Source organism: Dipodomys spectabilis, unplaced genomic scaffold, assembly GCF_019054845.1.
Source record: "Dipodomys spectabilis isolate Male_0828 unplaced genomic scaffold, ASM1905484v1 ptg000018l, whole genome shotgun sequence".
In the NCBI taxonomy this organism is placed as follows: Eukaryota; Metazoa; Chordata; class Mammalia; order Rodentia; family Heteromyidae; genus Dipodomys; species Dipodomys spectabilis.
The window spans coordinates 2,972,875-2,997,551 of NW_024870695.1; the positions used below are offsets into that span (position 1 = coordinate 2,972,875).

General features: G+C 49.8%; 1 protein-coding gene across 2 annotated transcripts in view; it reads left to right on the top strand.

The window, feature by feature from the left end:
- The window catches only part of Rai1 (retinoic acid induced 1), a 129,277-nt gene that overhangs the window by 60,624 nt on the left and 43,976 nt on the right, over positions 1 to 24,677 (top strand). Inside the window, exon 3 of one of the 2 annotated variants that reach the window (XM_042674140.1) lies at positions 17,563 to 17,728. The exons of the other annotated variant lie outside the window; for it this stretch is intronic. The gene's annotated coding sequence lies outside the window, so the exon portion shown is untranslated. The remainder of the gene's footprint in view (positions 1 to 17,562; positions 17,729 to 24,677) is intronic. 2 annotated transcript variants of the gene reach the window in all.

Consider the following 24,677-nt stretch of genomic DNA (forward strand, 5'->3'; position numbering starts at 1 on the left):
TAGAGGGCCACAGGCTGCCTTGCATCTCAGGAAAACCAGAGAATCCCCGAGGTCGTTCTAAAAAGGCTTAAAACCCGGCACTCAGTGCGAAGGGAACAAAAGCACGCTCCTTGCATCCAGGGTGCTGGGCGGGTGGGCCAAGGCCAAGCTCATGGCCGTTGCTGCAGTGCCAGTGTGGATAGAGAATGAATGGAGGAGAGGCTGGCCAAGGGAGAGGACGGAAGAAAAGGAGGGAGATGTGTAAATCCGTTTTATCAGACACTGCATATCTTAGGCAAGCACATTTCAGCTCTTTTGGCTTTTGGCAAGCTGGTCCTACCCTTTAATTTTCTAATAAAAAGGAATTACGTTTGCTGAAAAGGCAGTAACCAGCTTCATGTCAGTGTCTCTTGTAGAGACCATAATTCCCTACTTGGGTGCCTGCCGGTTCTAGGATGGGAGATGGGTTCCTGTGGCCACAGGGGATGATGCTCTGCGGGGGCAAAGAAGCCTGGACATTGGAGTACACAGTAGATACCTTGCTGTGTGGTTCTGCTCTTCCTTTCCCAAGCTGGCCTATTCATTTCTAGCCCTCCCCTAAACCACACTGCTAGGCACACAGAGAGACTAAACTCACAGAGACCTATCTAGGATGTAGGTAGCACGTAATGAATACTTGTATGGAATGAATGAATTTATTCATACTGTAGAGGCCTGGGGTAGCTGACAGGTTGCTCAGTTTGTGGGGGGAGGGGAGGATATTGGTTGAATTGAATGAGTGAATAAATGAACAATGAATAAGTGAATGCTTTCCAAAGCTTAGAACCACCTAGCTGGAAGAACTTACCAATCCTACTCCCCCATACTTGTGACTAGATTCCTGGAAATCACCAAAATCCTATCTTCACTCCTTTTAAAGGCTTTTATGTAAGCTGGGGACTGGTGGCTCACACCTATAAATCCTAGCTACTCAGGACGCTGAGATCTGAGAATCGTAGTTCAGAGCCAGCCCAGGCCAAAAAAAAAAAATCTGTGAAGAATTTTATTTTCAATAAAATACTGAAGAGTTAAAAGTAGAGCTGTGGCTCAGCAGTAGAATGTGAGTGCTACCTTGAGCAAAAAAAGCACTCAGCAACCATACCTAGGCCTTGAGTTCAAGCCTCCGGAAGGTACACACACACACACACACACACACACACACACACACACACACACGCGCACACTGCATTTGTTCTTTTGTTTTAAGTATAATTTTATTGTTATTAAAGTATTCTACAGAGGGCTTACCATTTGATAAGGCAGGTAATGAGTACTTTTCTTTTTTTGGACAATGCTACCTATTCCTTCATTTTCCCTAATTTTCCCCTTCCATCCCTGCTCAAGAATTGGCTGGGAATGTGGGTTAGTGGTAGAGTGCTTGCCTAGTATGTATGAAACCCTGGGTTCAATTCCTCAGTATCACATAAACAGAAAAAGCTGATAGAGTGCTAGCCTTGAGCAAAAGAAGCTCAGGGTCAATGCCCAGGCCCTTAGTTCAAGCCCTAAGACTGGCACAAAAAAAAAGTTTGTATAGTTCATTTTTCACATAGTATATACTGAGTATCATGACTGTATTTGTTCATTTTTTTCTTACATTTTTGCACCTTCCTTGCCCTCCTCAAAAGATAGGAAAAAGAACATACGAGAGTGAGAGAGAGGGCTGGGAAGGTGGCTCAGTGGTAGAGTGCTTGCCTTGCATGCTCGAGGCCCTGGGTTCAATTCCTCAGCACCACATAAACAAAAAGCCAGAAGTGGCACTGTGGCTCAAGTGGTAGAGCACTAGCCTTGAGCTGAAGAGCTGAGGGACAGCGCCCAGGCCCAGAGTTCAGACCCCACAACTGACCAAAAAAAAAAAGAGAGTGAGAGAGAGAAGGAGATAGAGAAAGCGGGGTTGGGGAGAGGGGAGGAGAGGAGATAGAATTCTATCTATTCAGAAGGCTGAGATCTGAGGATCAAGATTGGAAGGCAGCCAGGGCAGACAAGTCCCTGAGACTTCTTTTTCTCCAATTAACCAGCGAAAAGCTAGAAGTAGAGGTGAGGCTTAGGTAGTAGAGTGAAAAAGCCAAGTGAGAGCATGAGACCCTGAGTTCAAGCCCCAATACTGGCACCAAAAAGCAAAAACAAAAACAAGAGAAAGAGGATTTGAGATGTGGCTTAAAAGATAGGATGTCTGGCTGGGTGCCGGTGGCTCATGCCTGTAATCCTAACTACTCAGGAGGCTGAGATCTGAGGATCTCAGTTCAGAGCCAGCCCAGGCAGAAAAGTCTGTGAGACTTTATCTCCAATTAACAACCAGAAAACTGGAAGTGGCGCTGTGGCTCAAGTGGTAGAGTGCTAACCTTGAGCTGAAGAGCTCAGGGACAGTGCCCAGGCCCAGAGTTCAAGCCCCACAACCAACCAAAAAAGAATGTGAGTCACAAGTACATGCATCTCTGTGCCTGAGTGTCTGGTCAAAGGCAGCCATCCATGAGGCCTTGACTGGGTGCTGGGAATTGTATGCATTTCCCACCTGCTCTGGGGTTTTGCTTGATGCAGGCTTTCTCATTGCTCTCCATTCCTGTGGGCCCTCAGCTATCTCTGTCCCCTTCGAACCATCTGAGTGTATCTCAAATCTCTGGAGACTGAAGGGGGCACCTGCCAGCTCTTTATCCAGGCCCACAGGAAGCACATAATGGGTCCTGGTATAAGAGACTGTAAGGACAGTACATTCATGTCCAGCTTTCACACCATTGCATATTCTTCCATTTCATCCCAATTTCAAAGATCTTATAGGCAGAACCCTTACCACAAGCGAGCAGTAGTAAATGGCAACCTTTGTTATTTAGGAGAAATCTACCCTCAATATTTCTCATAACCCTACTGTGTGCCAGGCCCCCAGGATGCAACACAGCATATTTCTGTAGGCGTGAGGAGTCCCTTGAGGGACAGCAGCTCACCATGGCTGGTTCCCAGGCCCTATCAGAAACACCAGGGCCTGTGAGATGACAGCTCTCACATGTAAACATTTCCCTAAGATCTGCCTGCTGATATTCTGCTAGCAGAAATATGCCCAGAACACCCTTGTCCTGAGGCTCAGGGGAAGGATAGGACCAGGACATCCTTTAAGCCAGACAAAGCCCAGTCTGCTCTGCTGTCCTCCATCAGGCAGACAGGCTCAGGCTAGGGAGAAGATCTGGGGAGGGAGGCTGGAGAGGGGCTGTCTCCTGTTGAGATTAGTCCTGGGTGTCTTTGTACACCACTTTTGCCGTAGAATTTGCTGGAGCGTAAGCCCCATGGGAGGCTTATGCTGGTTAGTGGGGAGGGACAGAAGATGGTTGCCTGTGGCCTGAGGACATGGCCATAGCAAAGGGACTGGCTAGGCACTTGGAGAGGAAGCTCTGCCAAGATTGGTGTAGACCAGGGATGATGGGAGGTGGCAACTACTGGGACAGAGACTGAGTGTGTCACAGAGAGCCCAAGGGTAGCCTGCAGGTAGGAGGCTTTTCAGCTCTGGTCCACTTCCAGCTGGGACCCCCTGCCCACCAAGCCCACAAGCTTTCTACCAGCACCTTCCAGCCTTGCTCCTCATCCCCACAAAAGTCTTTGTGTGGCAGGAGTTCTCCTGTGACCATCAAGCTGGCCAAGGCCCCCAGGGGTGCCCCTGCATACCCATTCACCACTCTGATGCTCAGCTGCTCCCCAGAAAGAAACTGCTTGGTACAAAGGGAGGGAGGGAGAAGATGTGCTTTCGCATGCAGCCCATCTGGGAGCCAGCGTTATTCTCCTGACTCGAGGGAACATCTGTTTAGCTCTCTTTCAGAGAGGCAGGCAGAGACCCAGTGCCCTTGCACTGGGTAGGAGGTAGAATGCTTGGGCTGTCCCTGTCCTGGGAGATAAGATGAGCTGCCACAGTCCCCAGACCTCCTCCATGGACCCCTATTGAGGGCTCTTGCCACTCCCTTAAGATGCCCCTGCTGTCCCTGCCAAAGCTACTGCTGGTCCCAGAGTGCTCTGGTGATCACTCACACACACACATACACACACACACACACTATGTTTTTGAAAGATAGAGCTGCCAAACAAACTGCATTTATTACATAATGATTAATTCATTGCCCCCATTTCTTATTACTCAAAGACATCTATAACTGCCTGTCTGAACTTTGGATGGGGGAACAGCCAACAGGACCTCTAGCTCACAGCTTTTGGCCTTGAGAAAGGGTACTGTGGATACATGCCAATGTGGCTTCTTTTGGGGGGCAAATGCCCAACACCCCTGAGGTTTCTAGAAGACGTGGCAACAGCTCCCCCCACTCCCCATCACTTTCCTAACCCCTTGAGGAAGTTAGACCCCCCATTCTCCAGCCAGTTGTGATCTCAAATGGTCACCTGAAACTTAGCCAGGGTAGTATGGGATGTTGAAGGAGATGGAGAGCTGGTCCCCACTCTGGAGGCTGCTGTTAGTGGCAGCCTGTGAAGAAGACTGGAGCCTGGGCTGAAATCAAGACCTCCCGAGGCTGAACTTGAGAACAGCTAGCAGGCCCATCCTGCCAAGCTGATGCTGAGAATGTCAGCGTTTCCAGAATGTTTTCTATGAGATCCCTCTTACTTCATAGAGGAAAGGCAGGCTTCTACTTTTAGCTCTTAGGAGAGGTGAGGAAGTTGGTATTGGCCTGTACCTCTACACTCAGCTAACAGCTTGTGTGGCCTTGTACCCATGTGATTGTCTCTGCCCTCCAAGGCTAGATGTCCTGTGTAAATGCCATACTGAAGGCTGTATAGGGAACCAAAGGACCAATGAGAGGACAAGGCCCAAAGGTAGGGGGGATGGTTAGGGATGGTTTCCTAAAGGAGCTCCTAGAAGGTGGAGTGGAAGGCGTTTCTGTTTGAGATGGCACTTGACCTGCTCTTGATTGTCATTTTTAGAGTTAGTACCTTATGCATGCTGAGTAAATATCCTACTACTGACCCACAACCCTACCCCATTCTGCTTTCTACTATTTCTCATTTTGGCAATACTGGGATTAGAGCTCAGGTTCTTGCACTTGGTAGGCAAACAGTTTATCACTTGAGACACACTGTCAGCCTCCAGGTGTACTTAAAAAAAAAAACCTACTTTGTGCAACAAGCTCTTAGGTTCTTTTCACCTCTGTCATCCTGTTTCACTTACAGGAGCAATCATGTGAAAGTAGGAAATTGCTTCCATATGTTAGCAATGAGTAAGCTAAGTATCAGAGAGGGGAGGCAGCTTGGCTACCTTGATCAGCCACTACTAGAATGCCAGACAGAAGATAGAAAGCCAGGAGTGGTGACTCAAGCCTATAATTCTAGCTCCTTGGGAGGCAGCTATCTGGGGGATTATAAAGATAGGGGGAGAGGGGGTGAGACCCCATCTCAAAAATAACCGAATTGCTGGGCACTAATAGTTCATGTCTACAATCCTAGCTACTCAGGAAACTGAGATATGAGTATCGAGATTTGAAGCCACCCTGGGCATGAAAGTGTACGAGACTTTTAACTCCAGTTAATCACCAAAATAGTCAGAAGTAGATCAGTGGCTCAAGTGGTAGAACACCAGCCTTGAGTGAAAAAGCTAAAGAACAGCTCCCAGGCTCTGAGTTCAAGTCCCAGGACAGGCACACTTGTGCGCACGTGCAGACAGACACAGACAGACAGACAGACACACACACACACACACACACACACACAGGACTGGCAGAATGAGTGAAGGGTTAGAGTATCTGTAGAAAGTGCAAGGTCCTGTGCTGGGAAGATGGCTCAGTGGTAGAGCGCTTGCCTTGCATGCTGGAGGCCCTGGGTTCGATTTCTCAGCGCCACATAAGCAAAAAGAAAAAAAGCCAGAAGTGGCACTGTGACTCAAGTGGTAGAGCGCTAGCCTTGAGCTGAAGAGCTGAGGGACAGCACCCAGGCCCAGAGTTCAGGCCCCACAACCAACCAAAAGAAAAAGAAAGTGCAAAGTCCTGAGTTCAAACTCCTGTTCCACCACCATCAAAAAAAGGGAGGGGGAGCCAGGCGCTGGTGGCTCATGACTGTAATCCTAGGCTACTCAGTAGGCCAAGATCTGAGGATCTGAGGATCAAGGTTCAAAGCTAGCCTGGGCAGGAAAAGTCCGTAAGACTCTTCTTCTTCTTTTTTTTTTTTTTTTTTGGGGGGGGGGTGTCCAGTCGTGGGGCCTGAACTCTGGGCCTGGGTACTGTCCCTCAGCTCTTCAGCTCAAGGCTAGCACTCTACCACTTGAGTCACAGCGCCACTTCCGGCTTTTTTCTTATGTGGTGCTGAGGAATCGAACCCAGGGCCTCAAGTATGCAAGGCAAGCGCTCTACCACTGAGCCACCTTTCCAGCCCCAGTCCGTAAGACTCTTATCTCCAGGAAATTACTCAGAAAACTGGAAGTGGTGCTGTGTGTGGCTCAAGTTGTAGAGTGTTAGCCTTGAGCAAAAAAAGCTCAGAGACAGCACCCAGGCCCTGAGTTCAAGCTCCTCAATTATAAAAAAAAAAAAAAAAAGGGAGGGGGGCCAGAGGTATGTGTGGCTCAGGTGGTAGAGAGTCAACAAAGGAGCAAAAGCATCGGATACCAAGTTTGAGTCCTGGTCTGGGACCAAAAAAAGAAAAAAAGGATAGAAAAGCTGGGGGGGGGGGGGGAGGGGAGGTAAAGCAAGCATGCAACTCTGGTAGCATATGCAAAAGGATTACATGGAAGCAGCAGTGGGTGGCGGTCTGAAGAGCAGGAGTGCTGCACTGTATTGCTGTACTGAGCAGGAACTAGCATGGGCCTGAATGCTGGCATCAGGGAGCTTAGGAACCATGGACTGGTGTGTCTACTGAGGTTCCACTGAGTCCTTTCCCACTATAAAACACTGGGGGCTTGAGTTCCTGGCAGGGCTCTCTTTTCCTGCCTGTGTCCTGTTAGGAACCTGGCGACAAACACATCTCCCAGATCTGCTGCTCCTTCCTTGCTCAGGAGATGGCAGCCAGATTGGCATGGAGCATCAAGGCAGCACATGACACATGAGCCCCATGGTGCCTCCTGGACCTCCCCTCCAATCCTGCCATGCCCAGCTCCACTATGCTTATCCAGAGAGAGACTGAATGGAGGCCAGCATCTGCCCGTAAGCAGAGAGTTCCCGCTCTTCGCACCAGCTGCCCAAGCTGCCTCCAGGGACAGTGCTGCCGCCTCCCTAGAGAGCCAGTGCTTCCTCTGCTTGCCGCCTAATAGCTCTCCCGGCTGGAGACGTCCTTGCTATTTAGCCGGCGTGGCAGGAGCCCTAATAGCAGCAGCTCTCCCTCCTTGCTCCTGCCTCCTGAGCCCCAGAGATCCCCTGCTCACCTCCGGAGCCTCATCCTCCCCACGCCCCTGTCTGACGATTGCAGCCATCAGGCAGAGAAAAGGATGGGCCACATGGGGAGGGAACGAGCTCCTGGAGTACTTTGCTTGTGGTGGGTGCTATTTTCTCCTCTGAGAGCCCATTTGAAGCTGAGAAAAGGGATTGAGAGACCACTGAAGGCTCATCTTCCTTCTAGAAGTGGACCATGCCCTCATGCTTTGAGACCTTCACCTTTGTGGACCTGTCTGCCACACCTCTCTCTTCCCTCCCTCTCCAAATCCCCTCTCAATTTAGATCTCATCTTGGAAAACCTCCCTGTCCCATTTTTACTAAAGGTGCCCTTTCTTGTCACACTAGTAGCTCCACAAGGGCAGGGACTCACTGACATCTCTTGCTTTTTTTCTTCTTTGCAATATGCAGGGGATGGAAACTGGGGCTTCTTACATTCTAGGCAAGTGCTCTACCACTGTGCTACAACCTCAGCCCTCACTACCACCTTCCATTGCCCTCTCTGTATTCAGGTGTAGAGCATGTCACTCCCACAGGGCTTCACTGTACAGTTTGTGCAAGAATAAGTGAGAGTGGGTGAGGGAGTTTCTGTGCACAGAGCAAAGCTTGCTGCAGTAACGAGCCAGTGACATTTCTAGACATTCATTTTTGCTCACTCTGCTGGTGCTCTACCACTTGAGTCACACCTCCAACCTACATGTTTATTCTTCATGCTCATGAGGATAGCAACATGAGGATCTGGTGTGCAAGAAAAGACATAATTCCCATTTGCATTTCATTGGCCAGAAACCTATCTTGTGACCATATCCAACTGCAAAGGAGGCTAGGAAATGTAGTCCATCTGTGGCTTCAAGGTTTTAGAGACTTGGAAGCTTCCCCTCCAGATAGATTATTGTGTGTGTGTGTGTGTGTGTGTGTGTGTGTGTGTGTGTGTGTGTGTGTGTGTATTCTGGGGCTTGAACTTAAGGCCTGGGTGTTCTACCACCTGAGCCACAGCTCCACTTCAAGCTTTTTAATGGTTGCTTTTTGGTGGTTAATTGGAGATAAGAGTCTCACAGACTTTGATCCTCAGATTTCAGCCACCTGAGTAGCTAGGATTTTAGGCATAAGCCACCTGCACCTGGCAGTGTGTTGTCTTCTTAACCACCAGAGTCCAGTCCTTGCTGCTATGCCCTGTTCTCATACTGCCTCTCTTACTCCCACAACCTGGGCAGCTATCATTAGCCCCACTTAGAAACAAAGAAACAAGGGTCCAAAAGACCTACTAAGGAGCAGAGTAGCTCCTAGACACACAGCATTGCAGCCTGGAGATGCTAGGGCCAGTAGCTGAGAACATCCCCTGACCAGGCACCAAACATGGTAGATACTTCATGGGTAGGTTAATGTCTAGAAGAAATGCAGCTGAGCCACAATGTGTACCTCTTTTTGTCCTGCCTGGTGTTTGTGGGAATGCATCCCTCTGAGAATTCTAGTCAGGGCTTCACTCTCCATCATGTCAGCTATCTATGTTTGGGGACCCTCTGGGCCTTTCCATCTGCTGCCCAGGGAGAAGAGGGGCATGCTGGTGGCCACTGGCCATTAACCTTCCACTGCAGGTATTGAGTGCTTTGCTTTCCTCTTGGCATTTCTGTCTCATATAGGATAGCTGGAGGGAATGTAATCAGGGCTGAGAGGGGTCTGCATGGAGAGGTGGCTCAGGTGGCCTAGGCTTCTTGGAGATTGAGAGATAGGAGAATACATTTGTTTGGTCTTTGAAAGGTAAGACAGGAAGTTGTCAGCTTGAAAAATAACAAGGACATACTAGGCAGAGGAAAGAGCTTCTACAAGGCTGAGAGTCTGGTTTCTCTTCTTTGGTCTTTGCCTTATCCTCTAGAGTTTCCTGCTCAGACCCACTCAGTGGCTCAGGTTAGGTCCTTCCAACCTACAGAGGAGACAGAAGGGATCCTAAACCCACTTGTTTATTCAGCTCGGTTGTGCTGTCTCTTTTGTCTGTGGAGTACAAAAGAAGACATGTGAAGAAGGGGAGGAAGAGATGTATGACATAGACTGGGTTGAGCACCATCTGAGTAGAGCTCAGAAGGACTGTGTGGATTCTGAGGGAATGTGTCTGCTGGTCCCACCTCTCAGGCCCCCAGCTATAGATCTCCTCAATCTATACATTGTGGCCTCAGGGCCTTTGCATCTATGGCCTTTTGTTCTGACATGCAGTGCTCTGATAGCCATTTTTTTATTTTTCATTTATTTATTTTTTTTGGTTGTAGGGCTTGAACTCTGGGCTGGGCACTGTGTCTCAGCTCTTCAGATCAAGGCTAGCACTCTACCACTTTAGCCATAGCACCACTTCCAGCTTTTTTTCTGCTTATGTGATGCTGAGGAATAGAACCCAGGGCTTCATGCATGTGAGGCAAGCACTCTACCACTGAGCCACCTTCCCAGCCCAGGTATCCCCTTCTTGAAGCCTTCTTCTTTACCCTAAGCAAATCATTTTCCTCCATGGTACAGTTATCTTCTAACACTTTGTACAATTTGCTGATGTATGTTTTTTCTTATTGGCTGCTTCCCTTTGATGCACATTTCTCCATCTCCCGCCCCCACCTCCAAATAAGCTACCCAGGGCAAAATTTTTTTTTCCAATGTTTGCAGTGGCAGATTTTTAGCTTTGGAATACAGTAGGCGCCCAATAAATGTTGAAATATGAGTGAAAATTCAACCTTGGACACACTGTACAGACTCAAGTTCAAGGATGAAGCCACAAACTGGCTAAGAGGCCCAGTGCCACGTGTGAGCTGCCCCCCTACACCTCCAGGTAGTCCCTAACCTGGGCGCAGAGCGGCGCCAAGGTGCAGACTACAAAGTCCCTGACTATAGTTTCCTGCATTTTGAGTTCTCTTAGGCCCCAGGCTCCAGCCCCTGATTGGTGGTCACGATGCCGAGGGGCGGGGCGGTACGGGTAGAAAGGGGTGGGGTTGGTTTTTGTAGGCGTGGCGCCAGATGGGGGGCGAGGTTGTGATCTGCGCATGCGCAGTTCCTGATTAAGGAGCTGGCGCGGGTGGGCGTTGCTGGAGAGGGGCGGGCTTCTGGAACAGCCGTCCCGCGGGCTTGGGGGTGAGGTTGTGACTGTGCCTTGATGGTGGTCCACCGAACGAAGCATGTGCCGTGCCCTGGGCTCCCTGTCTTTGTAGTTTTTCTTGGTCTCTTAGGGGTGTGAGCGGCCCGCCAGGGCAGCGCCCCAATCCTCATTATTAGGTCGGCGGTATGTCAGGCTGGCTCCCCTCCCCCTCCTTCCCACCACAGGATCTTTGCACATTATTCTCCTTTCCTGGACACATTTTTTTCCTCCTCTCAAGACAAAGTCTTGCTGTGAGTATAACCCTGGCAATCCCTGAACTCATGATCCTCCTGCCATAGCCTCCTGAGTGCTGGGATTACAGCAAGTTCTACCATGCTAGGCTCTTGAACACTGTGTGTGTGTGTGTGTGTGTGTGTGTGTGTGTGTGTGTGTGTGTGTGTGTGTGTGTGTGTGTGTGTGTGTGTGTGTGTGTGTGTGTGTGTGTGTCCTGGGGCTTGAACTCAGTGCTTGGGCGCTTTCCAGCATGTTCTACCATGCCAGGCTCTTGAACACTGTGTGTGTGTGTGTGTGTGTGTGTGTGTGTGTGTGTGTGTGTGTGTGTGTGTGTGTGCTGGAGCTTGAACTCAGTGCTTGGGCGCTTTTCCTGAGCTTCTTTGCTCAAGGCTAGCACTCTACTACTTGGGCCACAGCTCCGGAGTAGCTGATATTACAGGGGTGAGTCACCAGAACCCAGCTATTGAACACTTTTTTTTTTTTTTCTGGTCGTGGGGCTTGAACTCTGGGCCAGGGCATTGTCCCTGAGCTCTTTAGCTCAAGGTGAGTGCTCTACCACTTAAGCCACAGCACCATTTCCAGTTTTCTGGTAGTTAATTGGAGATAAGAGTCTCATGGACTTTCCTGCACAGGCTAGCTTTGAACCACGATCCTCAGATCTCAGCCTCCTGAGTATCTAAGATTACAGGTGTGAGCCACCAGCAGTCAACTCTTGAGCACTCCTTAAATCCCTTTAGCTGGTGGATTTCTTATCCCTCTTCAGGAAGCTTTTTACTCTGAATGACACTTGTTTCTTCTTCACATGTGTCTATATTTGCACATCCAACTCCTGAAGCAGACGGTACCATTGGGGCAAGGCCTGTCTGTGGCCTGGCACATAGTAGGTGCTTGATTTATGTTGCTGAATGCACTATTTAGCAGGCTGCCTGAGGTTTCCTTGGCGAGTGGTTGCTGGGTGTTGGACTTCGGGAGGGTGGGAGACAAATGTGCATTTACACGTAGACACAGAGGGCTTGTCTCCACCACCAGGGTAGGGGTAAGCAACTGGTCTGCACCCTAGCCAGAGGACCTGGTTTGGTATGTGGAGTCTGTGAATGACCCACTGTACTGGCCAAGAGGAGAACATAATCCCAGAAACAGGCAGAGGATTTGGGATGAGGACTTCTCAGTGCCTGTTGGGCCAGACCAGGGATGCCTTTGGCATACCTTTGTGCCATATCACCTATGCCTTGTCCTGGCTTGATGGGGTGGGAGCAGGGTGACTGAGCTCGGAGAAAACCAATATGGGTCTGCCCAGGAATCTGCTCACAAACCAAAAGGAAGCCTGGCAGTTACCCACTTATACACACACACTCCTTTGGGGGTTTTGGTGGGGTCTTGAGCTTTGGAATATATTCATTCGTTGTTCCCTACCAACACAAAGTGCTATGTGCTACCGAACTGATGTAGTAACAGTCCAGAAGGCCAGAGCATTTCCAAGTGAGAAATCAGAGCCTGGTGAGCCATGGTAGGTGCTAGAAACCACCCTGGACTTTGCCCCACAGCCAGATTCCTGAGCTAGTCACCTCAAATAGAGACCCAATGGATCATGAAGGATGGGCCCCAGACAGGCATCAGTGGCTCACACTTATAATCGATTCTAGCTACTCAGGAGGCTGAGATCCAAGGATCTTGGTTTAATGCTAGCCCAAGCAGACAACACCAAGAAACCAAGAGACTCTTATCTCTGACTATCTTTACTCAAAAGCCAGTGGTGGAGCTATATGGTTCAAGTGGTAGAGCACCAGCCTTGAGTGAAAAAGTACCCAGTACTACAGCACACACACACACAAAAAAAGGTTGGAGCCCAGGAATCTGCCTTCCCTTTTCAAACTGCTCGTGTTGGGTTTAGTTTAGTTTAGTTTAGTTTAGTTTTGTTTTCCATCTTGTTCTAGGATTTGAACTAAGAGTCTCATACTTCCTTGGTTTGCTTACTTAACTGGTGTTCTACCAAGAGGAAAGCCATGCCTCCAGCTTGGCTTTTTACTGGCTAATTGGAGACAGTCTTTTGAATTTGTCTGCTTGGGCTGGCTTTGAACCTCTATTCTCAAATCTCAGCCTCCTTGATAGCTAAGAGTACAGCCACTGACACCTGGCCTGCTTGTTTAGTGTCATATTCAGGATTGGAAATCTAATCTTTGAGAAATAAAATCACAGATGTTTGGGTTTCAGAATACACTGGATCCTTCTCTAGGCTCCAGCAAGTTCCTTCTGCCACTCAGACTCTGGGTCCAATCTCAAGTCGAGAGTGGAGGGACTCAATGCTTTGGGAATTGGGAAGAAGTTCTGGTTCCTTTTCAGTAGCGTGTGTACGCGCACGCACGTGTGTGTGCACACACATGTGCATATTCATACCTGTACACAAAATTTGCATTTGACCTCAAAGCTGGGATGGCTGGTCTGAAAAGAAGGGAAGTCCTATGTGGGTCCACCACATTGACCTGAACCTTAGACCAAAAGTGTATTGTTAAGTTGTATACTGAACAAGGGTTCCTGGCAGAAATCCATCCATAGTTAGATGTTGCAGCCTGGTGTCTTGAGTCTTCATAGGGCACATCCCTAATTCCCATTTTCACATCCCCTCTCAACTCAGACTAGCAGCAGTGATGGAGTTATGGAACTGATACTCATTATTGTTGGAGAGCTGCTGATGTTCTGTATAGTAAAGTCTGTCACTAAAGCCAGAGTAACAAACCCCACAGCCCTTACTCACTGATGTTTGGCTCCTGATGTTCCCAGAACCCTGAGCTTTTATCAGCAGTGGTTGAAGATTGCCCCTATGGAAAGCTCTGAGAGGGACGGGAATTTGGAATGGGGATAGAGGAGGTGGGGAGGAAGCAGCCAGACCTACCACCCCACATTTGGTAGGCCTGTTTGTGCACTGTCACCCCAGGAGCCTGGCAGTACCCCAGGGCTAGACTATGGGCCCTAGAGATAGGCCTGACCTATAATGCAGGATATAGCTTTGCTGATTGGATGGATGGATGAGTGGATGGATGGAAGTGTGAGTGACTGAAGCAGCTGATACTTGATCACAAGGCTTTCAGCAGTTGTGTATCTGGGCAGGGGGCAGGACAGGAGTTATTGACAAGGAATTATGTGCTGAGGCAGGAATTGGAGCAGACTGGCAGGGCGAGTTGGCATTTCCTGTTTGCCAAGACTGCAGAGGACACCACCCTGACCTGACTATGTTCGGCCTGGCTGAGGGACAGTAGGGCCAGACATGGAGTCTAGGTAGGGCAGGGTAGCATCCATGAGGACAAAGTTCCCCACAATGAAGAGAGTCTCCACCTGAGGCCCCATCCCCTCAAAGGGGCTGGGCTTCTGTCCCTCCTACATGGACACGGCCTCCTCAAGGACCTTTCATCCTGGGAGACGCTGAAAATGGTGGGTATCCTATATCCCATAAAGCTGTCTCAGGGCAGCCTCTCAGTTTCTACCCATGGACCCCCAAGCCAGAAGAGAGGGAGCCCTAGGACCCTTGTCATCACCCTCAGCTATGCCTGGGTCACTTGTTCTCTGATGAGGCCCTGTGCCCCCCCCCCCCCATATCCTCTCAAACTGTCCACTCTTGTTTGTAGGCCCTTCCCCACCCAGACCTCTGTCTCTCAGTAGTGGTCAGTTACCAGGGAGGGGCCCTTTGACCTGGTATAGCCCTCCATCCTTTGGATCTTAGCCTGGGTCCCAGCCGCTGTGGAGGGCCAGATGGTCTCCCAGGGGGGCTTTGTGGGTTGTTCAATGGCCAGTAGTTGGGTGTGTCTTTTTCTGGTTCCCAGAGTCACTGGGCACTGGAGCCTGGGAACCTTGTGCCCATTATGGGGCCTGGCATTATGCTAAGGATGCCCAACCATAGCATGAGGACTGAGTGAGTGAAGAATAGATGGGCAAGACAGCTGGAAGTGAGGGAGGAGGGAAGTCTTATGTTTATGCTTCTACCCCTCTGCCCTCGTTACCCAGTGAGGCCTGAATCCACTCTGCCTCCACCTGGACCTTCATTTCCTGAGAACCCACCATGTGCTAGCTGTCCTAAGTATACAGGATGTAGTGTGACAGGACAGACACACATCCTTCCCTTTTCAAGTCAGTGCTGGGGTACGTGACACAGACACAAGCCGCCTACAGTTAGGAATAAAGCAGAAAGTGACTGGGCCAGGCACATCGCATATAGACAGCAGCGGGCTCTGCCTGGGGTAGGGCTGTGTCCAGGCCTCAGTCCTCTTGTGCAGTGGGGAGCAGACTCCCAGCTTGGGGTGAGAATGGTCCCTGGTTATAATGATTGTCATCTTTATCAACATGCTCACAGCCCTTCAGAGTTTGTGGCCCTCTCCTGTGCTCCCAGAGGTATCCTACAGAGCATCGAGCCTGTCTGCTAGGATCTAGTATGCTGACTTTGTCGGGATAGCCCAGGGCAGGGCTTAAAGCAAGGATGGGGAGACCTCCTCGGCTGAGGAGGGAGGCAGGGAGACCCTCAGGCCAGATATACCCCCTTTACAGATGAAAGCAACTATGGAAGTGAAGAGCACCATTTGGGAATGGGGAACCCAGCGTGGGACTGGCTTGCCTTGGACCTGGGGGGAGTCAGTGTGGCTGCAGAGGAGAGAAGGAGAAAGAAAGGCCATGTGAAGAGTAGGAGAGAGCACACCCTCAGCCAGGCCAGGCTTGGAGGGAGGACAGGTAGACAGCAGGGCTGTGAGGATGGACAGGAAGCACAGTGCTGAATGGCAGCTCTGGCCACAGTGGGCACTGGTTATGTGTGAGTCCTGCCATGGTGGCTGCTGGCCTGTTTTTATGGGGAAGACCCCCTATTCCCTGTACACATAGGAACACACACAGACACACACACACACACACAGACACACAGACACACACACACACACACATACACACACACACACACTTGCAGCTGGGTGGAGGGAAGTTGGGGCTTGCATTTTGCTTCCTCATGCCTGTAATCAGCCCCACACAGCCCCCGCCGCAGGCGCCCATCACAGCCGCTTCCGGACTACTTGAGATACACCTGCTCGGCTAAAAGCAGAGGCAGTAATCCATCACAACAACCCCAGGCGCTGGCGGGAGGGGCTGGCTTGTTTTTCCCTCCCGTAGGCCTGGAAAGCATGGGGCAACCATAGCCTCTTGAGGTCCTGGCATCCCTGGGCTCAGGGGCTTCACCCCATCAGGCCTCGGTTTCCCCAACTTGTCAAAGGTACCAGGGATGAGCTTCCAGCTCCTGCCTTTAGGCCTCCTCCCTCACCCCCACTCCATCTCTCCCTTTCCAGAGACATTATAAATCAAACGGCTTAGAACGTAAGGCATCAAAAATTCTGAAACCTTCATCTATTATTAACGCTGACAGTAAATTCCCCCTCCGAGCGTTTTACATAGCAACTGTTACCAAGACTCGTGGTGGAGCTGCGCTCCAGCCACCACATCCCAGCAGCTCCAGGCGGATGGCAGGCCTGTTGCCCAGCCTTACGGGCCAGGCCACCACCTGGGCACCTGCCAGGCTTTCTCTGGGGATGGGTGGGGAAGGAACCTCTTGGCCAGGGAAACAGTTGGCTTCCTGCTGAAAGGGGTCCTAGCTGCATTTGCTGAAGCCTGTGGGAGGATCCTGACAGACCCCAGTTCCAGGCCAGAGAGGAAAGAGAGGCCCTGGAGCCGCTGGGCCCTTCCAAGGCAGTGCTGTGGGCAGGCATGGGATCCTGGAGCCTCCTCTGGCGAGAGGAGGCTTGTGAGAGGGAGGACAGAAAAAGGCTTTGTAAACTGTAAAGGGCTGTGCAGATGTTGTTTACCATCTCACCCACCTGTCAGCTAGACGTTCCCGAGTGCCTGTTTGTCTGCAGGCAATCTCTGGGCACTGGGGGATTTAGAACAAAGACAAAAAGTCTAGCCCCTGTGGTGTCCGGTTTGTATAGGAGACCAACCAGAGACATGTCAACCCCTAATTGTAGTGGAGCACCATAATCAATGTGCTCACCAGGAACCCCCACGGGGAGGAAGGAAGGGAAGGGTCTCCACAGGGGGCTGATATATGGGCAGGGTTTTGAAGAATGAATAAGGGAGGATGTTCTGAACAGAGGGTCCAGTGTGTACAGAGGAGAGGCCGAGGGGCAGGAAGGAGCTCAGCACACTGCTGGTTTGCAGGCTGACCTGTTTTGGTGGAGAGGGGACTGGAAGAAGGGGAAGAGATAAGAGAGTGCAAGAGTTTGAATGCAAAAGCAAGAGACATTTGTTTGAAGGCCATGGGAGGTTCCATACTAGGGTGGAACTAGGTCAGAGTTTGATTAGGGAAGACATGTCAACATGGTTTCAGCCTCTGAATGCAATGTCTAGGGACCCCAGTTGGGGGCAGTTAATGCACAAATGCTGTATTATTATCATCATCATCATTGCCTTCTTTGCACAGATGAGGTAAGAGTCCTGCAGAGATGATAATACCTACTGAGGCACTGTTATTAGGCACTTGCCCATATTGGGCAGGGAGGTACAACCTCTGGTCTTCGGGCTGGTGAAGAGCCCGTGGGCAGTGACTCTCCACAGCTCCAGAGAACAAAACACAAATAGACTCTCAACTTCTGCCCAGCCACAGAGTGCCCACTGCCAGACCCTGCCCAGAGATGAATAAATTAGCAAACAAGTCCTTAGAAAATTAGACTTCCCCTACCATCCCTTCAAAACCAGGTCACCTTGGGGGCCTGGCCCCCACCACTCCAGAAGTGAGGGGCGGGGCTGTTTTTAACAGAGAGCAATGTTCTTCCTGCTGTACCCTTAGGGACCTGCTTTTCTCCCCTTACTCATTTGGGGACATCCCCATGTCCTTGTATATTTCAGAGTAAGGGATGCCAAGAGCCATGTGACCCAGAAGGGACCCAGCTGACCCAGAATACCTAGTGCTCATTTCAGAGAGCGCAGACAGGTCTGTTTGGCCAGCATCCTGCCCTGCACTGAGCACAGAGACTGGTGCCCTGTGGGAAAGAAGTGCATGCCCATTCTGAAGGTGAGCAAGCAGAAATTGAATACAGTCATTTGGGTCTGGGTTAAGCAGAACCAAAAGCTTAGGACATTCAAGGGTGGGGGATAGTAAGGCATCCAAGGAAGGCTTCCTGGAGGAGGAATCTGGAATATCAAATAAGGCAGATGAATATGTACTTGTTTATGCTACTTCCCAAAGCCAAATCTGCTAATGGCTATCAGAACCCTGTGCTGGGTGGCAATCTGTCTCAGCCATTACAGAGATCTAGAGAGTAATGGGCTCAGCCAGTGTCCCTCTCCCTTCTGGGAACTCCTAGACTCAAGGTTGAGAGCTACTCAGCTTCTTGCCTTGGGTTTGTTCTTGAAAAAGACTTCATGTGCCTAGTACTGAGGGACAGACACAGAGACCTGCCATGTGGCCTGGGCCTCCTGTTCTTCAGCGACTACATGGTGACCCAAGCCCTCTCTAGGATTGCCTGAAGCTGGTATTCACTGTGCACATGCCAGAGCCCTGGGCTTAAGGTTCAACTTAGAGAAAGCACTCATCCACCCTGGCCCAGAGAGGTACCAGGTAGATATTCTTAGTTCTTGGCCAAAGAATTTGGGTAGAACATCTGCCTTGCAAGGGATTTTGTGTGTACGTATGTGTCTGAACTGGGGCTTAGACTCAGGGCCTTGTCCATTAGCTGCCCTTTAGCTTTCTTGTTCAAAGGTAGTACTCTCCTACTGGAGCTACAACTCCACTTCTGGTGGTTTATTAGAGATAGGAGGCTCCAGACTTTTCTGCCCAGGCTGGCTTTGAACCATGATCCTCAGATCTCAGCCTTCTAGGTAGCTAAGATTACAAGTATGAGCCTCCAGCACCCATTTTAGGGAAGGATTTAAGGGGGAAGCAGTTTGGTCAGTAGATCTAGGGATGGCAATAGGAGGTCAAGAGAGAAGCCTAGCAGGTGTCACCTTGCCCACACCCCCAGGGACATTCTAGAACCTCCTAGAACTGGTGACAGGGCAGCTCATCACAGCGGAACTACCTGTATGTTAGACTCAGATTTGGGTTCAGTTTCATCTCTTCCACTTCCTGGCTGTGTGACCTTGAGCTGGTTCCTCATACTCTCTGTGCTCTAGGTCCTCATCTCTACGTTGAGGGCAATGATTATACAGTGTCAGCTTGAGGGTGACCCATTTGTGCAACTCAGCAACTGACAACTGAATGCTATTCTTGTCTTTCCCACTCAGGTACAGGGAGAGGGGGGGTGACAGATCCTTTGTGATCTCTTAGGTCCCTGACTTATGTGCAGCCACCAGATCTTGCCTTTGGAGCCTTAGACACCTGCCACTCACCACCCAACATATTCTTTCTCTCCCCCCTTTCTCCCCCCCCCCCCCCCCCGCCACCTGCCAGGCTACTAGAATTTGAACTCAGGCCTCATACTTGCTCAGCATGCTTGGCTAGTGTTTCACTACTTGAGTCAGGCCTCCAGTCAGCCTGGGTTTTTGCTGATTAATTGGAAATAGACTTTCTACCTGTGCTGACTTTGAACCTGCATCTCAGTCTCCTAAGTAGCTAAAATTACAGGCATTAGCTATTGGTGCTTAGCTAGCATTCTCTTTTTCTGAGTGTTTGCTATGTGCTAGTCACTGGCTATGCTGAGAGTGAGACCACTGGGAGACCACCATTACAGACTGAGATCCTCACAGTGCCCAGGGCCTCAGGAAATGAAGGTGGCAAAGAATCTAGGATCGGCATCTGCTGGAAAATCATGGTGAGATTGAAAGGAGGTGACCCCTGTGTAGAGATGACAAGTGCATTTTGCCAGGCAAACGGTGGGGGTGGGGCAAGCAGGGGAAGGGCTGTCAGGTAATCCTAGGACCACAGCCCCAGCAGGTACAGAGGTTGGAGCTCTGAGAAGCTTCTTGTAGGTTTGTGCACCAGATGTGAAGTCAGGAGCTAGGAAGGTGTGTAGGAGCCGCCTGTAGATGACAGGGACCAGTGCCCATGAGGTGGGAAATTAGGGAATGAACTGAGAGGGAGAAAAATGGTGGGGATTGACGACTCAGGTGGAGCTGGTATAGAGAAGAGAGCCCAGGGTCCTGTGGCCAGAGCCAGGAATTCTTAAGCCTGAGTGCTGCTTGGAGACAGCTATATAAACTGCTGTGTATGTACCCTGCTCTCAGTCACTATTCCATTGAGGCAAATGAGAACTAAGTAAGTAAATAAATACCCCAAACAGTAGATTTGGGAGATCGGTGGACTACGGCAGAGTGATTTTTTTTAGGGGGTATCCAGGGAGGGCTTCTGGAGGAGGAGGCAGCTTTTAGCTGATGAGAAGATCCAGGAGCAGGAGCCTAGGCAGAGGGAACAGTATGTACAAGGTCTTAGCCTATCTGAGGAGCCAGAGTGATTGCAGCATGAAGAGAAGGGTAAAATGTTGTCTCCCTTCGCCAGCAGAAAGGGAGCCACTAGCTTAGCTTTCCAGTATGACTTTGAGCAAGTGGCTCATCCTCTCTGAGCTTCTGAGCAATGCAGCCCAGAGGAAAGTGGTACACTTTCTTGGAACCCTCCCAGCTGGGACCAGCAAGGGTTTGCCTTAACCAGTTTTGCACCATGGCAGAGTTTTGGGGAAAAGGACAGGTGGAGACCAATGCAGCAGAACCAAGAGCCCTGGGACATAAGACATGCTGGGGACTCATGCCACTTCATTCCTTGATGTGTCCTAGATTTTCTCCCTACCTCCACCCCCCTCCTGTTCACCAGCTAGAAGCCAGAGGCTCCTGCAGGGCTGGCTGGATGGCTAGTGGCTGGGAAAGGCCACGTGGAAACCCTTCCGCTCCTGCTCCTGGAGGTTCCCACTTATGAGTTTGTAGCTGGGATTCCAAGGACCGTGCTGAGGCAGGATCATTTGTCACTCAGGCTGCATCTGAGGCCTTTCCGGGGGTGGGGGGGTGACTGGGGGGAGGGGAATGTTCTTTCCCTGGGATTCCAACGCCCATGATCCAAAACAGGCTGATCCAAGGTGCTGTTTCCCCAGGAAAATGCTGTGATCCTCCTTGCTTCCCCTGAGTCAAGTAGGAGGCCTCTCTTGAGAGGGAAGAATCCCTTAGAAACACAGGGAGGAAGGAGGGGTCCAAGCTGTTGCTATACTTTCTGAGCATGGTGGCCTGTAGAGCTGCGGAAGTGTGGAGGGAACTGGAGACTATGGGGAGGGATCCAGGAGGCAGTGCTGATGTGCACACTTGTGACAGCCCCTCCCCCACCCCTACACACACAGGCTTTGTGGTCAAGAGCAAGAGCTGCCTCTGAAGTCAAGAGCCTGGGCCCTTGCTGTTCTATGGAAGCCTCAGCAGGAGAAATGAGATGGGGTAGGGGCAAGGAAAGATGATGGGTTCTGGGACATCAGACACTCAGTGCAGCTCCGAGATGCTGTAAGGTCCCAGCCAGTCTAGAGCAACAGATCCATGCAGTTCACAGCCAAAATATTCCTATTTTCCCAAAGCCAGAGAAGTCATCAAGATCAGGCCCCCAAGAGCCTTTCAAAGACAGTTGTACTAGTCAGGAAGTGCTTGGTGTGCTACATAACAGACACCCCCAAGTGCCAGCTCTTTCACAAGCGTGCTGGGTGTCAGCAATGGCATCAGGAGACTGACTGCTCACTGATGTCACCCAGGGCTTGGGCAGGCAGATGGAGCAGCAGCCATCTGAAGTGTCTGCCTGTGACAGGCAGGCATATGAATGTCTAGAGAGCTTCCTCCCTAGTCATCTGCACGAATTCCAGTGACCAAAGCAGCCTACCTGGCCATGTCTAGCCATTTGGCTGCCATTGGCTGAGGAGAACAGGAAATATTTGGGGGTGATGCTGAGTGGGGCACCCAGATGGAGCTGATTCCATCCTTACCCTGAGCAAAGCTAGGAGTTAGTAGAGGAGCCTGGGCTCTCCTATGTTTTACTTTTTTTTTTTGTCTGTCATGGGGCCTGAACTCTGGGCCTGGATGCTGTCCCTCAGCTCTTTAGCTCAAGGATAGCACTCTACCACTTGAGTCACAGTGCCACTTCTGGCTTTTTCTGATTATATGGTGCTGAGAAATCAAACCCAGGGCCTCATGCATGCAAGGCAAGCACTCTACCACTGAGCTACCTTCCCAGCCCTGTGTTTTACTTTCTGAAGGGAGAGCTTGCTGGAGATTAAACCAGGAGCATCATATATACTCTGACACCCCTATCCAATTTTATTTTAAAAGTTTTTTTTTAAATTTTTTTTTGGGGGGGTCCGGTCATGGGGCCTGAACTCTGGGCCCGGGCACTGTCCCTCAGCATTTCAGCTCAAGGCTAGCACTCTACCACTTGAGCCACAGTTCCACTTCCAGCTTTTTTCTTTTTTGCTTATATGAATTGAACCCAGGGCCTCATGCATGCAATGCAAGCACTCTACCACTGAGCCACCTTCCCAGCCCCAGATTTTTTTTTAAATTTTTGTTTGTTTGTTTTGCCATTCCTGGGGCTTGAACTCCAGCCCTGGACACTGTTCCTGAGCTTTTTTGTTCAAGGCTAGCGCTCTACCACTTGAACCATAACTCCACTTCTAGTTCTTTTTTGTGGTTAATTGTAGATGAGTTTTTTTTTTTTTTTTTGGGGGGGGGTCTGGTCATGGGGCCTGAACTCTGGGCCTGGGCGCTGTCCCTCAGCTCTTCAGCTCAAGGCTAGCACTCTACCACTTGAGCCACAGAACCACTTCCAGCTTTTTTTTTTTTCTGCTTATGTGGTGCTGAGGAATTGAACCCAGGGCCTCAAGCATGCAAGGCAGGAGCTCTACCACTGAGCCACCTTCCCAGCCCATAGATAAGAGTCTTATAGACTTTCCTGACCAGGCTGGTTTGGAACCATGATCCTCAGATCTCAGCCTCCTGAGTAGCTAGGATTATTGGCATGAGCTACTGGCTCCAGTCAGTCTTACTTTTATAACTTTTTTTTCCCCTTGCATGTGCTGAGATTTTAATTCAGGCCCTCACACTTGCTCCAGTTGAGCTGGCCCTCTAACCCTGAGTCATTTCTCCAGTCCAGTTTTTTTCTGGTTATCTGGAGATGGAATCTCATGGACTTTTCTGCCCAGAGTGGCTTTGAATTATGATCCTCCAAATATCAGCCTCTTGAGTAGCTGTTTTTGTTTTTTTGAGACAAGATCTCACTATGTAACCCATACTGGCTTCAAAATTGTCATTCACCTGCCTCCCCCTCCCAGGTGCTGAGATTACAAGCAGGTACCACCATGCCCAGCAGTCTTTGCCCTTTATAAGTTAATTATCTCAGGTATTTGTTTAGTAACAGAAAGCTAACATAACATGCATATGTAATATCCCCTCCTTCATCCCAGGGAGAAAAATCCCAGGACCCTGAGCTGATGCTTGAAACCATAGATACCTCTGGACTGTACACATACTATGCCTTACTATGCATACACATCTATGATAATCTTGTGTGTGTGTGTGTGTGTGTGTGTGTGTGTGTGTGTGTGTGTGTGTGTGTGTGTGTGTGTGCATGCGCGGGTGCCAATACAGGGGTTTAAACTTAGGGCCTAAGTACTCTTCCTGAGCTATTTTGCTCAAAGCTAGCACTCTGACATGTGACCCACAGTGCTACATCTGGCTTTTTTGGTGGTTAATTAGGGATAAGAGTCTCACAGACTTTCTTGCCTAGGCTGACTTCAAACCACAGTCCTCAGATTTCAGCCTCCTGATTATCAACTAGGATTATAGGTGTAAGCCACCGCTGCCTGGCTACCTATGGTAATCTTCAATGTAGAAATTAAGCACAGTAAGAGACTAACAATGATTAATCATAAATTAGAAGTTGTAACAATATATTGTAGTAAAAGCTATTTAAAATCTATGAATTGGGGGCTGGGAAGGTGGATCAGTGGTAGAGCGCTTGCCTAGCATGCATGAGGCTCTGGGTTCGATTCCTCAGCACCACATAAGCAGGAAAAAAAAAAAGCCAGAAGTGGCACTGTGGCTCAAGTAGTAGAGTGCTAGCCCTGAGCTGAAGAGCTGAGGAACAGTGCCCAGGCCCAGAGTTCAGGCCCTACAACTGGACCAAAAAAAAAAAAAAATCTATGAATTGGGGCTGGGAAGGTAGGTCAGTGGTAGAGCGCTTGCCTTGCATGCATGAGGCCCTGCTTCCTCAGTACCACATAAACAGAAAGAGCCAGAATTGGTGCTGTGGCTCAAGTGGTAGAGAGCTAGCTTTGAGCTGAAGAGCTGAAGGACAGCATCCAGGCCCAGAGTTTAGGCCCCACGACAGACAAAAACAAAAAACAAAAACAAAACTTAAAAAAAATCTGAATTGTTTACTTCTGAAATTTTAGTATTTTCTGACCACAGTTAATGCAAACATACAAAATCATGGAAAGTGAACCTGTGGATCAGGGGAGACAACCATATTGCAGTATGTCTATTCCTTCTTCCTCTGACATACATTTGGGTGGTTTACAGTCTAAGGGTCTTATGAATAAACCAGATGTGAATGTTCTAGAATGTGGTTTGCTGCCCTTGTGATGAGTGGCTTTCCAAGTCTGATGTCTACATGGAGTGGTATTGCTGTGGTGTCCTGAACACATGGGGGACACCCAGACAGTGATTCCAGAAGATAAGGAGAGGCAGAGGGCCTCCTCTGCTCAGTATCCAAGCCAAGTGCTGGTGGCTTATACCTATAATCCTAGCTACTCAGGAGGCTGAGAACTAAGAATCAAGGTTCAGAGCCAACCTGGGCAGACAAATCCAAAACTCTTACCTGCAATTAACAAAAAACTGGAACTGGAGACACTGTTCAACTGATGGAATACCAGCTGTGAAAAGCCAAAAGTGAAAAAGCCAAGTAAGAACATAAGGTCCTAAGTTCAGGCCTCAGTACCAGCATTGGGGAGGGGAGGGAGTGTGCCGGGGATAGAGGGAAAGAGAGAAAGAGAGAGAGAGAGAGAAGGGGG